At 38.4% G+C, this 18,929-nt stretch overlaps 1 protein-coding gene and 1 long non-coding RNA gene across 17 annotated transcripts in view; one reads left to right on the plus strand and one right to left on the minus strand.

Moving 5' to 3' along the window:
• The window catches only part of ZNF385B (zinc finger protein 385B), a 424,173-nt gene that overhangs the window by 322,981 nt on the left and 82,263 nt on the right, over positions 1 to 18,929 (plus strand). The window contains exon 1 of one of the 16 annotated variants that reach the window (XM_082397542.1): positions 1,135 to 2,044. The exons of the other annotated variants lie outside the window; for them this stretch is intronic. The gene's annotated coding sequence lies outside the window, so the exon portion shown is untranslated. Of the gene's footprint in view, positions 1 to 1,134; positions 2,045 to 18,929 lie in introns of those variants that run through there. 16 annotated transcript variants of the gene reach the window in all.
• The window catches only part of LOC309631341, a 780,796-nt gene that overhangs the window by 316,001 nt on the left and 445,866 nt on the right, over positions 1 to 18,929 (minus strand). The gene's annotated exons all lie outside the window — the stretch shown is intronic.

The following is an 18,929-nucleotide window of genomic DNA, read 5'->3' on the forward strand; positions in this document are numbered from 1 at the left end:
GAGAGACAGAGACGAAGAGATGAGCGAGACAGACAGGCACATACGCATACAGAGACTGTGACAGAAAATGCCAGAGACATCAGAGAGCTAAGAGAGATGAGAGAGGCAGAAAAGAGAAACAGGTGGGATGCGGGAGACTAGGGACACAGAGCGGGATAAGAGAGAGAGAGAGGAAGTGGGTGTTAGAGAAAAAAAGAGATGCAAGTCAATCAGAGTTTGAAAATAGAGATTGTGCAATTTGAGAACTTTGGATTCTTTTTGCATTTTCTTTAACTGAAATTTCAACACACTTTGTCATATTAAATGCGTTGAGTACCAGGTCCACTTTTATGAATGTTTGCTTTCCATTTGTGTCCTTTAAAGCAAAGGGAGCTTAAAAGGCTGTTTGAAGTTCAGAAGAGACCAAGAGTGAAAACAAATGTTCTTCTAAAAGAAAATATTTCCATTCCTTTGTTGCCTTAGAAAACAAATCATTGAAAAGGAAAATGATGAGTGCTGTGATTAAATTCTCTACTTTCCATGTGGCTCCTTATTAAAAAATCATTATGTCTTTGACTTTTGGTGTTCACAGGGGGAGTGAGAAGGAGTCATTTGGGAAGCCAAAAAGAAATTCCAAAGAATAAAAACATTATAAAGGTACAAGAATAAGCATGATACACAGGGACAGGCACAATCATTTATGATGAATCACTTCCAATGCAGAAGATCCTTGGGCATTGACCAGAGGGCCTTATCTGAGGCTGTTTTGCGTATCACTAGCGCCCCAGAAGCTGCCTGCATGACTGAAGCAAGTAGCATCCATTTCTAGGATGTCAGGACAGTGGCAGAGTTCCAAGAAACCAGGCCAGGGATTGGCCATTCTGTTTAATACCCACTAAAGACCCTTTGGAGTGCAAGCATCCCCGGGTCACAAGACTCTCCGTGTTTCTCAGGATAAGGGTGTCTCCCAGTTGCCCAGCTCCTTTGTTTGAAGGACTTAGATGCCCTGCTTAATTAGGTTGTTCCTACTGATACAGTTTTTGCTCTGGTCTACTTCATTCTATACAGATTTCTGCCAAACAACTGAAGATGAAAAAGAAGAACATCATTTTAGGAGTGAGGCGGTAGGAAATTCCAAATAAGGCATTGGTGCCAATTCTAGTTCACTTGGCAAAATTCAGCCAAACTTACACCACTCTTCCTTTCCTCTCCAAATCCGCCTCATCTTTTTCCCCATTCTAACCCCACTGTCTCCCCATTACCCACAATTTCTGCTCACCCTATCTATCCCTCGCATGGCCAGATTCATCACCCCATACCAGGTTTCCACAGGGATGGAATGGTGGCGCCATCTCTACTGCTCCTGGATAAAAATGGCTTCTTGGCTGATAGAGGACCAAGAGTGGCCTCGTCTATGACAGTCACTATGTAATCATTATAATACTCCACTAGGACTTTTTCTGAATTCTCTATGGTGCATTATAATTATGGTGGTCATGAGATAGGCATGCAAAAAGGGAAAAGGATTTTAACACAGTTTTTACTCTTCTCTTTATTCCCATTTTGTGTTTTCTAGGAGCCTATTACTTTTTTTTTAAAATTTTTTTAACATGGGCAACAGCTTCTGAATAGCTTTGAAATGTCTGGTTAATATTTAAGCTAAGGAAACCTCTTTTCTCTACCAAGGTGGGAGTAGAGAACACTGGCAGAGCAAATATTAACTTTGTTTCTTTAAATTGGGGGAGTTTCTGGGAGAAAAATATCTTTTTAAAAGGACCGTTAAGTAAACCAGTATTCTTCTTTTCTTTCCCCATCTTTGGTTCTTAAATGTAAACAACCTAGACGCTGAATGCAAAACTGAAATTCTCTGAAACTAGGGGGCAAAACATTTGGTGTCCCGGAGCTAGAATTTATAGCAGCAGCTGGGTGTGCTGACCTCCTGAGTTGTTGTATGCAGCCCCCGCAGTCTGGCCCTTCCTGTGAGCTGTCCCCGTAAGGCCCTGCTTCTTCGATCTGTTCCAGTAGAAGGTCAGTTGCCATCGCTTGGAAAAATGTGTCTTTTCAGGTAGCATTTTTGTTGCACTTCTGCTAGAACTTTGGTATGAAAGCCACCAACAGAAATGTGTGTACCTCCTCCTGTGAAGCTATTTGAATTAGTTTTATTGATCCAAACAGTATGGTTGAAAGCATAGTTTGAATGAATTTTGGTTCTCTCTTTTTCTCCCCATTGGGAATACTAAAATAATTATTTAAAATTAGGTGTTGTAATCAATCAGCTGCTGCCCTTTAAAAGGGAAAGAATGTTGGCTCTTGGCCACATGAGATTTTCTCTTTCATTTCATTTCTTCCAGTATTCATATTAATAAAACCATTAAAATTAAAATCTCATTTAAAAATGAGTACTTCTAAATTTCAGTCTATATACAAAAGGGAAACAGACTAAATACTAATCTACTTAAATTTTTAAAGAAGATAAAGACTTCAATATATGATTCTTATACATCTTTGATTGTACAGACAAGTATTTGAAATAGTGTCTCTGGGCAATGAGCTCTAAATTTGATTCCTACCATCAGTCAGGTATCATGCTGGATTAAGTTCTCCTAACCCCATTTTTTCTCATATAAGATGAAGGGTGAATTCCTAAATTATGTTTACTGCTAAAATTTTATGAACTATAGTTCCTCTAGAAATGTTCAGCAGTTTGAGAAACATAGTTGTCTTTCCTAGGAAAGTCTGTAGTTTTAGGAAGGTTTCTAAAATAAGTCATACTGCCATTATGTCCCTAGCATGCTGTAAAGGGAGAGCAAAGAGTTCCTCTGAAACCAAAAGAGGCGTCAGATTTCAAGAAAGCATCTTGACGCCATAGACAGGAGTCACTGGGCAAATGTAGCTCAGGACCATCTCCCTACGTCTTTTTGCCAGAAAATTTCATCAGGCTCCTGACCTCCCAATCCAGTCTCGACCTCAGACAATTTTAGTAAAGCCCTGTCTGGAGATAATTTTGGCTTCTCTAAAGACTTAGTAATTTAGGAACTAAGCACATGACATTCCCTTTTGATAAGTTAGGTGTATTAAAAACTATTTCAAAAAACTTGACAAAGCATTTGTCAGAACTCTGTTTTCTCTTCTTTGAGTTTCCTTCTTTTCACGGTCATGCTTAATAATACTGGGTTACAAGTGAAGAAAACTGTAACAGAGAAAAAATTATTTAAATTCAGCTTGAAGAAGACAATTGGTTCTTAAGACGTTTTTGTGAACCAATTATCTTCTTTACTTAAATTCTGAAATTCTCAGATTTTTCAATGCTGCTTTAAAAAAGGATTGCAGCTAATGAAGTATGTCACATGTTTAATCAAACTGTATTTTGTACTCTATAGTAAATAAATCTTACCCATTTTTTCAACATTTAAATATAAGAAACAGTGCATGGACAAAATATTCAGATATAAATGAACCACCACTGGGCTATATGTATTCTATTGCTACACATCCAAAAAGTCATTCATTGCATCTTAGTGAAAGATTCATCAATTTGTGTAAAAGCTGGCATATTACCACTAACCCAAAGGACATTGCGGCTTAAATCATGATGTGGCTTCACTGCTGTTTTTGATGTAGCACTTCATTATTGCTTATAAACTTCAGGGTGGTACTCAGAAGAATTTATTTTTAAAGTCAACATTCTGCCAGAATGCTGCTGCTGTTGGAGCACTTTGGAGGGAACCCTGAACTGCCCCAAGGGAGATTCAGGCACAAAACTGCCAATTGTTAAGATTTTACAGACTCAGAGTTCTAGATATACTTTTTTCTCTTTGCCATCCCTGGATTCTATGTCAGTCTCCTCTAGCCACTTATGAATTGCAGCAAGGAAATATCAGCATTAAAGGGAACTTTTATTTTCTCACAAATCATTTTGAGCAAAATCAAGCTGGCAGTAGAAAAAAGAACTTAAGAAAACATATTTATCTTAAAATTACGCAAACTTGAGAGTATTTCAAGATGTTCTTCTTGTTGAGGAATTTTGCCTCTATGTGTCAAAGTAGTTTACTAAAGTTAATAACATTAAATATATCACTTTTTAAAAATTTCTATTGAAATGTAACATACAGAAAAGTGCACATAAATGTGCAGTTGAATGAATGTATACAAACATACACACCTGTGAAACTAGCACTAAGATCTAATAAAAGAACATTTCCAATATCCTAGAAGTCCCTTTCATGCTCCCTTCCAGTCACTGCACCCTAACCTCATCCTACCCTTCCTACAAAAACTGCCATAATCTTAACAGCATAGATTAGTTTTGCCTGATTGTGTACTTGAAATAAATGGTATCATACAGCATGTTGATGTATGTTCCTTTATTTTAGTTATTTTTCTCAACATTACAAGGTTTGTTCGTTGTTTCACGTCACCATATACCATTTTTTCTTATTGCTATATTCCATTATGTGAATGTCAAGTTGTGTGAAGATACCAGAATTATTCTTTCTATTGTTGATTAGTTAATTGGCCAATTTTCAATTTGGGGCTATTATGTATAGTATTGCTATGAACTTTCTCATACAGATCATTTCTGTTAGCTATATACTTGGAAGTAGAATTGCTGAGTCATAGCGTAAGTGTATATTCAGTTTTAGTAGACATTGCTAGATCGTTTTTCAATGTAGTTATAACAATTTACACTTCAGATAAGAGCTCTGGTTGCTCCATATCCTTGTCAGCACTTGGTAATCTCTGTCTTTCTTCATTGTAACCATTCTTGTGGGTATGTAGCAATATCTCTTAGTTTAATGCATATCCCTAATGACCAATGAAGTTAGGTGCTTTTTCATGTTTACAGGCCATTTTAGTATCTACTTTTGTGAAGTGTCCATTCAAGTCTTTTGCCCAATTTTCCTACTGTGTTGTCTTTGTCTTACCGATCTGTAGGAGTTCTTTATCCTAGATTCATGTCCTTTGTCAAAATACATATATTGTGAATATCGTCTCATACCCTCTGGATGGCCTTTTCATTCCCTTGATCATGTCTTATCCTTACATTCGTATTCTTAATAGAGTATATTTGTCATTTTTTTCTTTTATGATTAGCACTTTTTGTTTCCCATTTAAGAAACCTTTGCTTACTCCAAGGTCACAGAGATGTTCTGCTTTTCTCTTTATTGTTTACCTTCTGATCCAGAAACACTAAGAACTCCTGAGTGCCTGAACAAGTTTTAAATTTTAAGACATTCCATATTTCTATGCTTTTTGCTTATGCAATTCCCTTCACCATTCTCCCATACCCACCTCTCAAAATACTAACCATTCCTCAGTCTTGTCTTAAGAGATAGTTCACCTATGGAAATATTTATGAACCCAGCTCCTAGTCAGTTCTAATTTCTTTCTCTCTTGAACTTCCTTAAAATTTTGTTGATAATATATGACCACTGACATATCCTGCCTTTTACAAGTATTAATGGATTTAACTATTTAAGCTCTCCAGGGATATGGCATAGTGTCACAGGGGTAGGAATAGTTCATAACTACAGTAACAGAAACTTAATGAACACTTGCTAGGTGTCAGGCACAGGGTTAAGTACTTTGTATAGAAAAATCTCAGTTATTTCTCCTACCAGTCCTATAATGCAGGTCCTCGTATTTTCCCCAATTTATAGAAAAGGAAATAGAGGTATATAGAAGTAAAATCACTTGTCTAAGGTCATACAACAAGAAAGTGGTGGACCTGAAAGTCATCTGCTTTCTCCTGAATTGGTGCTTTTAATGTGTATAAGACACCAGCCTGAAGGACATGCCATAGTATCATGGTTATCCCAGACCTCTATGAAAATAAAAAGGATTGATTCATTCTCAAATTGAGGGTAGAAATTATATCTGCCTAGACATTCACAGTACCCATTACTAAATTAAAAGCTCCAAGAGGTTTTGCAGAAAAAAAACCATTTCAAACTTCCATGAAACCAACATTTTCTATATGTATTTGATGATAGAATCTTTTTCACGTAACAACTTTATAAATAGCCTACTTTTTGGAATGATTACATGGGCTTTAGAGTCAAACAAACAGGAGTTTGGACCAAGACCCTACCATATATTGTGATCTTAATCTCTGCAAGCCTTACCTTTCTCAACTGTAAAATGGGAATAATAATACAAACCTCATAGAATTGTGTTATAATTTAATAAAATAAGGGACACAAATCACTTAGCACAGTACCTGGCATAGAGTAGAATCTCACTAAATGGTACTTTTTATTTTCTTATCTTCTCTTAGTAAGTAAAATAAATTCTGTCTGACTCAGTTTATACTCCCTGTAACTGTCAGCACTGTGCCTTGTACAGTTGGTCCCCCATAAGTGTTTACTGAATTAAATAATACTATTATTTGGGGAAGGTTATTTTTAGATAAATATATTATATTATATTATATTAAATATAAATATATATTAAATATAAATATATTCTTATAGAGCATTAAAAAAATCTTATATATTTTAGTTATCTCAGCATCAATACCACATTAAGCTCAAATGAAAGTTTTAACGAATTCCCAGATGCAAAGGAGATCCAACATTTTAAATCTCTTAGGTTGATGGTAAAATGTTTCTATCTACAGCTAGAGAATGTGTGTATGTAACTGAGGTATTTTCAGATATTCAGTTTGGTTACCATGGCATAGTAGTAAAAAGCAGAATTAAGTAGTCAGATTGCCTGTGTTTGAATCCTGACTCCTCCTCGTACAAACTGTATGAAATAGGGCTTAACCTCTTGGTGCCTCAGTTTGTCATCTATAAAATGGGGCTAGTAATAGTACCTTGTTCATTGGTACTTGTACATATACTCATTTAATATACAGAAATGAGTATATACTTAATATATAATATTAACATATAAATGATATATGATAAAAATGATATAAATATATAATTTTATATATATAAATGAGTATGTATGGATATGTTATATACTTATATGTGTGTATGCATATGTAATGTGCTTAGGGTAGTGCCTGGTATATGCACTATAAAAATGTTATCTCTGTTATTATGTTGTGTGGCCTTTTCAGAAGCACAACCCTTTATCAGTCACATAAACTATTCACTTTTCTCCCACACTTCACTTCTTGTTTTTCTCACATGGCAGACTGATAAAAATGGAAATAGTGAGGGAAGGGGTGGAGGAACTGCTGGTTGGTGACTGGTAAGAGGGAAAATTACTCCGTATAAGGCGCAACAAACCTGGAAAAGCAATAAAAAGAGAAATCTGAGTTTAGTGGAAAATCTGAAATGCCACTCATTTTAATTTCTTTAAAGAAATCTTTGGGAGTTCTACAATCGACATTGTCTCTGCCTAATAGATTTTTATAGTATGTGAAGTTTTTTATTTCAGTACTCACTAAAGCAAACATACATAATAACGGCATTGGAAGAAACTCCTGCTGCAGGATATATTGTAGACTGTATGCACATTTGATCTCATTCTGTACATGCTTCTCCATGCAGATTTTCTGTGACTTTGGCGTACTCTCCTTTCTAAGAATGAGATGTTTTGTTTGTTTGTGTTTTGGTACATAAAGAAAGCCTCAAAGTTATAACCTAAGTAGACCTTCAAAGGTCTATTTCTTAGGGTCAGGACTACGGCAATCATTTCAACTGTCACCTGGTCCTCAATTGAGGTTTTATTGTGCTGGATTATGACATAATCCACTGACATGGTAAGGCACCTGTTATGTTACAGAGGCAGTTGGCTGAAATAATAGTTTTCTTTATGACCATAGTGGTGAGTTGCCCTTCACATATTGTTGGTTTCATAGCTGTAGATGAATACAACTTGGATTTTACCATCAAAATGAAATTTATGGAAGAAGGTTAATTGCATGCTTATGGGAGAATATACGGATGTGTGGAATTTCCATAATGAGAGTCGTGACTGTTAGATCTTTGGGGTATGCATGTTTGTACATGTGTGTTTAATTTTAGTACAGGGAGTTTGATAAATATATATACATTAACTGATATAAAAAGCCTTATTTTCAGATAAGGTGGAGACCTATTATGACTCAATTTATTATGACATATACAAGATTATATCCTATGCTTTGAAACAGAAATACATATAGGAAGTATTTTACGTAATATTGCCAAATCCTTGGTACAAACGACAGAGGGTTGGCTCTGTTCCACGAAAACAGCAATGTAATGGGAACATTATACCACCCTTTGTGTTGAAATACCTACTCATTATATTTTCAATCTTTTTTTTCCTCAGTGAGTCCTTGAGTTTTAGAGAAATTAAGCATTTTCTTTCAGGGTGCAATGCATTTTGGCCCAATTTCTGCTTGTATCTCCCACTGACTTTTGGGCATCCCGAGGTGAGGAGAAATGTTCCCCAGTAGCAACAGCAGCAGCAAAATCTGGAAAAGGTGACAGAGGGATCAAAGCCCAAACTAACCTGTGCAAAAAGTGCAGTTTATTCCCACTCATTTTCCACTTGCAAAAACGTCCTTTGAAGCAATCAGTTTTGGTGAAGTGATATTAGAAAGCAGGTTTTAAAAGTGAAAACAGCAAGGTTGAGGTGAGGGAATTGATGAAAGCATAGCTTATATATATATATATATATATTAACATCTTTACTGGAGTATACTTGCTTTACAATGGTGTGTTAGTTTCTGCTGTATAACAAAGTGAATCAGCTATACATATACATATATCACCATACCCCTTCCTCTTGCGTCTCCCTCCCACCCTCCCTATCCCACCCCTCTAGGTGGTCATAAAGCACCAAGCTGATCTCCCTGTGCTATGCAGCTCCTTCCCACTACCTGTCTGTTTTACATTTGGTAGTGTATATAAGTCCCTGCCACTCTCTCACTTCATCCCAGCTCACCATTCCTGCTCCCCATGTCCTCAAGTCCATTCTCTACGTCTGCATCTTTATTCCTGTCCTGCTCTTAGGTAATTCATAACCTTTTTTTTTTTTTTTTTTTTAGCTTCCATATATATGTGTTAGCATACGGTATTTGTTTTTCTCTTTCTGACTTACTTCACTCTGTATGACAGACTCTAGGTCCATCCACCTCACTACAAATAACTCAATTTCGTTTCTTTTTATGGCTGAGTAATATTCCATTGTATATATGTGCCACATCTTCTTTATCCATTCATCAGTCAATGGACACTTAGGTTGCTTCCATATCCTAGCTATTGTAAACAGGGATGCAATGAACACTGTGGTACATGACTCTTTTTGAATTATGCTTTTCTCAGGGTATATGCCCAGTAGTGGGATTGCTGGGTCACGTGCTAGTTCTATTTTTAGTTTTTTAAGGAAGCTCCATACTGTTCTCCATAGTGACTGTATCAGTTTACATTCCCACCAACAGTGCAAGAGGGTTCCCTTTTCTCCACACCCTCTCCAGCATTTATTGTTTGTAGATTTTTTTGATGATGGTCATTCTGACTGGTGTGAGGTGATACCTCATTGTAGTTTTCATTTGCATTTCTCTAATCATTAGTGATGTTGAGCATCCTTTCATGTGTTAGTTGGCAATCTGTATATCTTCTTTGGAGAAATGTCTATTTAGGTCTTCTGCCCATTTTTGGATTGGGTTGTTTGTTTCTTTGATATTGAGCTGCATGAGCTGCTTGTGTATTTTGGAGATTAATCCTTTGTCTGTTGCTTCATTTGCAAATATTTTCTCCCATTCTGAGTGTTGTCTTTTCGTCTTGTTTATGGTTTCCTTTGCTGTGCAAAAGCTTTTAAGTTTCATTACGTCTCATTTGTTTATCTTTGTTTTTATTTCCCTTTCTTTAGGAGGTGGGTCAAAAAGGATCTTGCTGTGATTGATGCCATAGAGTGTTCTGCCTATGGTTTCCTCTACGAGTTTTATAGTGTCGGGCCTTACATTTAGGTCTTAAATCCATTTTGAGTTTATTTTTGTGTATGGTGTTAGAGAGTGTTCTAATTTCATTCTTTTACATATAGCTGTCCAGCTTTCCCAGCACCACTTATTGAAGAGGCTATCTTTTCTCCACTGTAGATTCTTGCCTCCTTTATCAAAAATAAGGTGACCATGTGTGTGTGGGTTTATCTCTGGGCTTTCTATCCTGTTCCATTGATCTATATTTCTGTTTTTCTGCCAGTACCAAACTGTCTTGATTACTGTAGCTTTATAGTATAGTCTGAAGTCAGGAAGCCTGATTCCTCCAGCTCCATTTTTCTTTCTCAAGATTGCTTTGGCTGTTCGGGGTCTTTTGTGTTTCCATACAAATTGTGCAATTTTTTGTCCTAGTTCTGTGAAACATGCCATTGGTAGTTTGATAGGGATTGCATTGAATATGTAGATTGCTTTGGGTAGTATAGTCCTTTACGCAATGTTGATTCTTCCAATCCAAGAACATGGTATATCTCTCCATCTGTTTGTATCATCTTTAATTTCTTTCATCAGTGTCTATAGTTTTCTGCATACAGGTCTTTTGTCTCTTTAGGTAGGGTTATTCCTAGGTGTTTTATTCTTTTTGTTGCAATGGTAAATGGGAGTGTTTCCTTAATTGCTCTTTCAGATTTTTCATCATTAGTGTATAGGAATGCAAGAGATTTCTGTGCATTAATTTTGTATCCTGCTACTTTACCAAATTCATTGATTAGCTCTAGTAGTTTTCTTGTAGAGTCGTTAGGATTCTCTATGTATAGTGTCATGTCATCTGCAAACAGTGACAGCATTACTTCTTCTTTTCCAATTTACATTCCTTTTATTTCTTATTTCTGATTGCTGTGGCTAAAACTTCCAAAACTATGTTGAATAATAGTGGTGAGAGTGGGCAACCTTGTCTTGTTCCTGATCTTAGTGGAAATGGTTTCAGTTTTTCACCATTGAGAACGGTGTTGGCTGTGGGTTTGTCATATATGGCCTTTATTATGTTGAGGTAAGTTCCCTCTATGCCTACTTTCTGAAGGGTTTTTATCATAAATGGGTGTTGAATTCTGTCAAAAGCTTTTTCTGCATCTATTGAGATGATCGTATGGTGTTTCTCCTTCAATTTGTTAATATGGTGTATCACATTGATTTGTGTATATTGAAGAATCTTTGAATTACTGGGATAAACCCCACTTAATCATGGTGTATGATCCTTTTAATGTGCTGTTGGATTCTGTTTGCTAGTATTTTGTTGAGGATTTTTGCATCTATGTTCATCAGTGATATTGGCCTGTAGTTTTCTTTCTTTGTGACATCTTTGTCTGGTTTTGGTATCAGTGTGATGCTGGTCTTGTAGAATGAGTTTGGGAGGGTTTCTCCCTCTGCTATATTTTGGAAGAGTTTGAGAAGGATAGATGTTAGCTCTTCTCTAAATGTTTGATAGAATTCGCCTGTGAAGCCATCTGGTCCTGGGCTTTTGTTTGTTGGAAGATTTTTAATCACAGTCTGAATTTCAGTGCTTGTGATTGGTCTGTTTATATTTTCTATTTCTTCCTGGTTCAGTCTTGGAAGGCTGTGCTTTTCTAAGAATTTGTCCATTTCTTCCAGGTTGTCCATTGTATTGGTATATAGTTGCTTGTAGTAATCTCTCATGATCCTTTGTATTTCTGCAGTGTCAGTTGTTACTTCTCCTTTTTCATTTCTAATTCTATTGATTTGAGTCTTTTCCCTTTTTTTTGATGAGTCTGGCTAATGGGTTTTCAATTTTGTTTATCTTCTCAAAGAATCAGCTTTTAGTTTTATTGATCTTTGCTATTGTTTCCTTCATTTCTTTTTCATTTATTTCTGATCTGATCTTTATGATATCTTTCCTTCTGCTAACTTTGGGGGTTTTTTGTTCTTCTTTCTCTAATTGCTTTAGGTGTAAGGTTAGGTTGTTTATTTGAGGTGTTTCTTGTTTCTTGAGGTAGGACTGTATTGCTATAAACTTCCCTCTTAGAACTGCTTTTGCTGCATCCCATAGGTTTTGGGCCGTCGTGTTTTCATTGTCATTTGTTTCTAGGTATTTTTGATTTCCTCTTTGATTTCTTCAGTGATCTCTTGGTTATTAAGTAGTGTATTGTTTAGCTTCTATGTGTTTGTATTTTTCACAGATTTGTTCCTGTAATTGATATCTAGTGTCATAGCGTTGTGGTCGGAAAAGATACTTGACAAGATTTCAATTTTCTTAAATTGACCAAGGCTTGATTTGTGACCCAAGATATGATCTATCCTGCAGAATGTTCCATGAGCACTTGAGAAGAAAGTGTATTCTGTTGTTTTTGGATGGAATGTCCTATAAATATCAATTAGGTCCATCTTGTTTAATGTATCATTTAAAGCTTGTGTTTCCTTATTTATTTTCATTTTGGATGATCTGTCTATTGGTGAAAGTGGGATGTTAAAGTACCCTACTATGATTGTGTTACTGTTGATTTCCCCTTTTATGGCTGTTAGCATTTGCCTTATGTTTTGAGGTGCTCCTATGTTGGGTGCATAAATATTTACAATTGTTTTGTCTTCTTCTTGGATTGATCCCTTGATCATTATGTAGTGTCCTTCTTTGTCTCTTGTAATAGTCTTTATTTTAAAGTCTATTTTGTCTGATATGAGAATTGCTACTCCAGCTTTCTTTTGATTTCCATTTGCATGGAATATCGTTTTCCATCCTCTCACTTTCAGTCTGTATGTGGGTCTCTTGTAGACAACATATATACGGGTCTTGTTTTTGTATCCATTCAGCTAGTCTATGTCTTTCGGTTGGAGCATTTAATCCATTTACATTTAAGGTAATTATCAATATGTATGTTCCTATTACCATTTCTTAATTGTCTTGGGTTTGTTATTGTAGGTCTTTTCCTTCTCTTGTGTTTCCTGCCTAGAGAAGTTCCTTTAGCATTTGTTGTAGAGCTGGTTTGGTGGTGCTGAATTCTCTGAGCTTTTGCTTGTCTGTAAAAGTTTTAATTTCTCTGTCGAATCTGAATGAGATCCTTGCTGGGTGGAGTAATCTTGGTTGTAGGTTTTTCTCTTTCATCACTTTCAATATGTGCTGCCACTCCCTTCGGGCTTGCAGAGTTTCTGCTGAAAGATCAGCTGTTAACCTCATGGGGATTCCCTTCTATGTTCTTTGTTGTTTTTCCCTTGCTGCTTTTAATATTTTGTCTTTGTATTTAATTTTTGATAGTTTGATTAATATGTGTCTTGGCATGTTTCTCCTTGGATTTATCCTGTATGGGACTCTCTGTGCTTCCTGGACTTGATTAACTATTTCCTTTCCCATATTAGGGAAGTTTTCAATGATAACTCTTCAAATATTTTCTCAGTCCCTTTCTTTTTCTTTTCTTCTTCTGGGACCCCTTATAATTCAAGGGTTGGTGTGGTGCGTTTAATATTGTCCCAGAGGTCTCTGAGACTGTCCCCAATTCTTTTCATTCTTTTTTCTTTGCTCTGCAGTAGTTATTTCCACTATTTTATCTTCCAGGTCACTTATCTGTACTTCTGCCTCAGTTATTCTGCTATTGATTCCTTCTAGAGAATTTTTAATTTCATTCATTGTGTTGTTCACCATTGTTTGTTTGCTCTTTAGTTCTTCTAGGTCCTTGTTAAACGTTTCTTGTATTTTCTCCATTCTATTTCCAAGATTTTGGATCATCTTGACTATCATTACTCTGAATTCTTTTTCAGGTAGACTGCCTATTTCCTCTTCATTTGTTTGCTCTGGTGGGTTTTTACCTTGCTCCTTCATCTGCTGTGTGTTTCTCTGTCTTCTCATTTTGCTTAAGTTACTGTGTTTGGGGTCTCCTCTTCACAGGCTGCATGTTCGTAGTTTCCATTGTTTTTGGTGTCTGCCCCCAGTGCGTGAGGTTGGTTCAGTGGATTGTGTAGGCTTCCTGGTGGAGGGGACTGGTGCCTGTGTTCTGGTGGATGAGGCTGGATCTTGTCTTTCTGGTGGGCAGGACCACGTCCGGTGGTATGTTTTGGGGTGTCTGTGACTTTATTATGAATTTAGGCAGCCTCTCTGCTAATGGGTGGGGCTGTGTTCCTGTCTTGCTAGTTGTTTGGCATAGGGTTTCCAGCACTGTGGCTAGCTGGTCGTTGAGTGGAGCTGGGTCTTAGCATTGAGTTGGAGATCTCTGGGAGAGCTTTTGCTGTTTGATATTACATGGAGCCGGGAGGCCTCTGCTGAACCAATGTCCTGAACTTGGCTCTTCCACCTCAGAGGCACAGGCCTGACACCTGGCCAGAGCACCAAGACCCTGTCAGCCACATGGCTCAGAAGAAAAGGGAGAAAAAAAGCAAGTAGGAAAGAAAAATTACATAAATAAATAAACAAAATAAAGTTATTAAAATAAAAAATAATTATTAAAAATTAAAAAGAAAAAAAAATAGAAAGAAAGAAGAGAGCAACCAAACCAAAACACAAATCCACCAGTGATAACAAGCGCTAAAAACTATACTAAAAAAAAAAAAAACGGACAGACAGAACCCTAGGACAAATGGTAAAAGCACAGCTATACAGACAAAATCACCCAAGGAAGCATACACATACACTCTCACAAAAAGAGAAAAAGGAAAATATATATCATTGCTCCCAAAGTCCACCGCCTCAATTTTGGGATGATTCGTTGTCTATTCAGGTATTCCACAGATGCAGGGTAGATCACAGATGCAGGTGCAAGTTGATTGTGGAGATTTAATCTGTTGCTCCTGAGGCTGCTGGGAGAGATTTCCCTTTCTCTTCTTTGTTCTCACAGCTCCTGGGGTTCAGCTTTGGATTTGGCCCCGCCTCTGCGTGTAGGTCACCTGAGGGTGTCTGTTCTTCGCTCAGACAGGATGGGGTTAAAGGAGCAGCTGATTCAGGGTCTCTGGCTCACTCAGGCCGGAGGGAGGGAGGGGCACGGAGTGCGGGGCGAGCCTGCGGCGGCAGAGGCCAGCAAAACGTTGCACCAGCCTGAGGCACACCGTGTGTTTTCCCAGGGAAGTTGTCCCTGAATCACGGGACCCTGGCAGTGGCGGGCTGCACAGGCTCCCGGGAGGGAGGTGTGTGGATAGTGACCTGTGCTTGCACATAGGCTTCTCAGTGGCTGTAGCAGCAGCCTTAGCATTTCATGCCTGTCTCTGGTGTCCATGCTGATAGCCGCGGCTCACGCCCGTCTCTGGAACTCATTTAGGCGGTGCTCTGAATCCCCTCGCCTCACACAGCCCGAAACAATGATCTCTTGCCGCTTTAGCAGTTCCAGACTTTTTCCCAGACTCCCTCCCGACTAGCTGTGGTGCACTAGCCCCCTTCAGGCTGTGTTCACACAGCCAACACCTGTCCTCTTCCTGGGATCCGACCTACGAAGCCGGAGCCTCAGCTCCCAGCCCCCACCCGCCCGGGTGGGTGAGCAGACAAGCCTGTTGGGCTGGTGAGTGCTGGTTGGCACCGATCCTCTGTGTGGGAATCTCTCCGCTTTGCCTTCCGCACCCCTGTTGTTGCGCTCTCCCCCGTGGCTCTGAAGCTTCCCCCCCACCCACCCCCCGTCTCTGCCCACGAAGGGGCTTCCTAGTGTGTGGAAACCTTTCCTCCTTCACAACTCCCTCCCACTGGTGCAGGTCCTGTCCCTATTCTTTTGTCTCTGTTTTTTCTTTTTTCTTTTGCCCTCCCCAGGTACGTGGGGAGTTTCTTGCCTTTTGGGAGGTCTGAGTTCTTCTGCCAGCGTTCAGTAGGTGTTCTGTAGGAGTTGTTCCGCATGTAGATGTATTTCTGATGTATTTGTGGGAAGGAAGGTGATCTCCACATCTTACTCTTCCGCCATCTTGAAGGGTCTCCCCCCATAATTTATATTTATTCAGAAGATCTACCACTACTTTAAAACAATCTGTGTTTTACTTGGCAAATTGTCTGTCATTAAAATGCTAATGAAATGGTAAACAGCTGCTACGTTTTTATGCTAATGAAGGGTAGCAGCTAAGTAGTTGTCAAGCCCTGTCTTTATTAGCCTAGAGATTTGATTGGGTAAGGGGGATCACTGTACATTCTGACCTTTGTTGATGGAGCAATCTGTTTGTCAAGTTCCATGTTGCATTCTATTTGATTTGAGTTTGTTAGTACAAAGTGACTCTTGCAGGCTCTCCAGGGCCATGTGTTACAATGTTATCAGAGCCACCATTGTGGGCTTAGAGAAAGAATTTTGCTTCCCTTTGGGATACCTACAGTGGCCAAATAATTATACATTTGTTCATCAGAAATGTTAAAAGACAAAGTTCAACTGAGTAAAATTTAAAGATCTTATCGGCCTTATTGAACGATTCATGGATCAAGCAGCATCCCCTCCAGTGAGCAGGGCTACAGAAAGGGAAGATTCTTAAAGGCAAGACAAGAAAGTCGTAAACAAAAAGGATTATTTCAGGCTTAGGTAACCTATCTATGGGGGACAGAAGGGGTCTGTGTGGCAGATTACTTCCTCTTCCTTTGGGGGATGGAGAGGGCTAACATGACCAATTGCCTCGTTGGTGCTGACCAGAAAATTCCACATTAACTGGTTAGGATAACATTCCTGAGTCATATTACATTCCTAGGTTGTAACTGCAGTTAGGTTAGCACAAGTGACCCCATTTTAGCCCTTTTGTTTCTTTTTTAACAGGCAGCTTTAAGTATACTGTATGCTTTTATACTGTAGACTTTTGACAATTATAATAATTGTAAATAGTAAAAGGCCATTGGTCTAATATAAGAAATACCTGTTTTTCAATTTAGCTAAGATTTTTTTTTTTTTAAAGTTATACAATTTTTATTTATTTATTTATTTATTTATGGCTGTGTTGGGTCTTCGTTTCCGTGCGAGGGCTTTCTCCAGTCGCGGCAAGTGGGGACCACTCTTCATCGCGGTGCGCGGGCCTTTCACTATTGCGGCCTCTCTTGTTGCGGAGCACAGGCTCCAGACGCGCAGGCTCAGTAATTGTGGCTCACGGGCCTAGCTGCTCCGCGGCATGTGGGATCTTCCCAGACCAAGGCTCGAACCTGTGTCCCCTGCATTGGCAGGCAGATTCTCAACCACTGCGCCACCAGGGAAGCCCCTTAGCTAAGATTTTATTTTTTCTTTTTTTGGCTGCGTTGGGTCTTCGTTGCTGCACGCAGACTTTCTCTAGTTGCAGTGAGCAGGGGCTACTCTTCGTTGCGGTGCGCAGGCTTCTCATTGCGGTGGCTTCTCTTGTTGCGGAGCATGGGCTCTAGGCACGTGGGCTTCAGTAGTTGTGGCTCACGGGCTCTAGAGTGCAGGCTTAGTAGTTGTGGTGCATGGGCTTAGTTGCTCCACAGCATGTGGGATCTTCCCGGACCAGGGATAAAACCCGTGTCCCCTGCAGTGGCAGGCAGATTCTTAACCACTGCACCACCAGGGAAGTCCCTTAGCTAAGATTTTGAAGCAAAGCTTTTAAGATAAATATTTTAGTAAATGCCTCTGTAACATTTGACATATTGATATAATATATCATCTTGGACCTACAAGCTCTGAAGTTAGCAATGTTAGAAGAATAATGTGTAATTAAATGCAGGGTGGTTATGTGAATACCAGGCTGAGATCAGAGTATTTACTTTGGCATCAGAAAAAAAAAAAAAAAAATTCTGTTTGACCTACACTTTTGGCTGATTCTCTTTTGCTGAGTCCTACTCTATATTCCCTAATGGACGGGCTGACCTAAAGACTTGCCATTACAGATAAATGCTTCAGATGCCCTTCTCTTTTTTCAGTTTTTAGGATCAATGTAAATGAGGTATGACAGTCCATTAAACACTACTGCCAGTAATGTTCTGGAATGATTTGAAATATTATGCAGAGTTTATTAAGGAAATTCATTACCAAAAAATATATCATTGAAATAGAAATTTTAACTATTCTGGGACACCGTGAAAGAAGACTGGTGGAAATTTTAATAGTCAGAACATTTTCCCATACTATTCATTTCTCCTTGAAGCCAGCAGGGGATTTTAGGCTTATAATTATTTGTGGTCCTATATAGGCATGTCAGGAGGAATTGGAACCTTCATACACTGCTGGTGGTAATGTAAAATGGTTTAGCCATTTTGGAAAACAGTCTGGAAGTTCTCAAAAGGTTAAACCATATGACTACCATATGACCCAACAATCCCCAGTTCCACTCTTAGGTATATATGCAAGAGAACTAAAAACATGTCGCCACACAAAAACTTAGAAACGAATGTTCATAGCAGCATTATTCATAATGGCCAAAAAGTGGAAACAACCCAAATGCCAATCAACTGATGAATAAATAAGCCAAAAATTGTACATCTACAATGGAATATTTTTCAGCTTTAAAAAGAAATGAAATTCTGATACATGCTACAACACGGAGGTGCCTTAAAAACATGCCAAGTAAAAGAAAACAGTCACAAAAGACTTCATATTGTATGATTTCATTTAAATGAAATGTCCAGAATAGACGTATCTGTAGAGACAGAAAGTAGACTAGTGGTTACCAAGAGCTGGAGGTGTTGGGAAGAATTGGGGGTGTCTGCCAGTGGGTATGGAGTTTCTTTTAGGGATCATGAAAATCTAATATTGCTTGTGGTCCTGGTTGCACAACACTGAATATGCTGAAAATCATTGAACTGTACACTTCAAGTAGGTGAATTTTATCTCAATATGCCTGTTGTATTTTGTTTAAAAAGGGCATATCAGAGCCTGTCTCCTGGAGAGCCACCTGCAGCAGCGATTACTTATCTGCAGTATGTAGAGCTTATAGGCTAGAGAAAAATGCATGTTACCCTGGAGAGGAGTGTTTTAAATCTCCTACAGGCAGGTTACACCGGATATGTAAAGACATCTTAATAAAATTGTTAAAAGGATAGTCGCTAAAATAATACAAGGCTCATTAGAAATAAAAGTTGAAGTCAAGAATTTGGTTCCAACTCCTCCCTGTCCCCCAAAACCCTGCCTCTACCCTGATTATAATCACCCCTTTTAGATTCTCTAACTCTCCAGTGTCCAGA

The sequence above is a fragment of the Balaenoptera borealis genome, assembly GCF_965194805.1.
Source record: "Balaenoptera borealis genome assembly, chromosome: 6".
NCBI classification, from domain to species: Eukaryota; Metazoa; Chordata; class Mammalia; order Artiodactyla; family Balaenopteridae; genus Balaenoptera; species Balaenoptera borealis.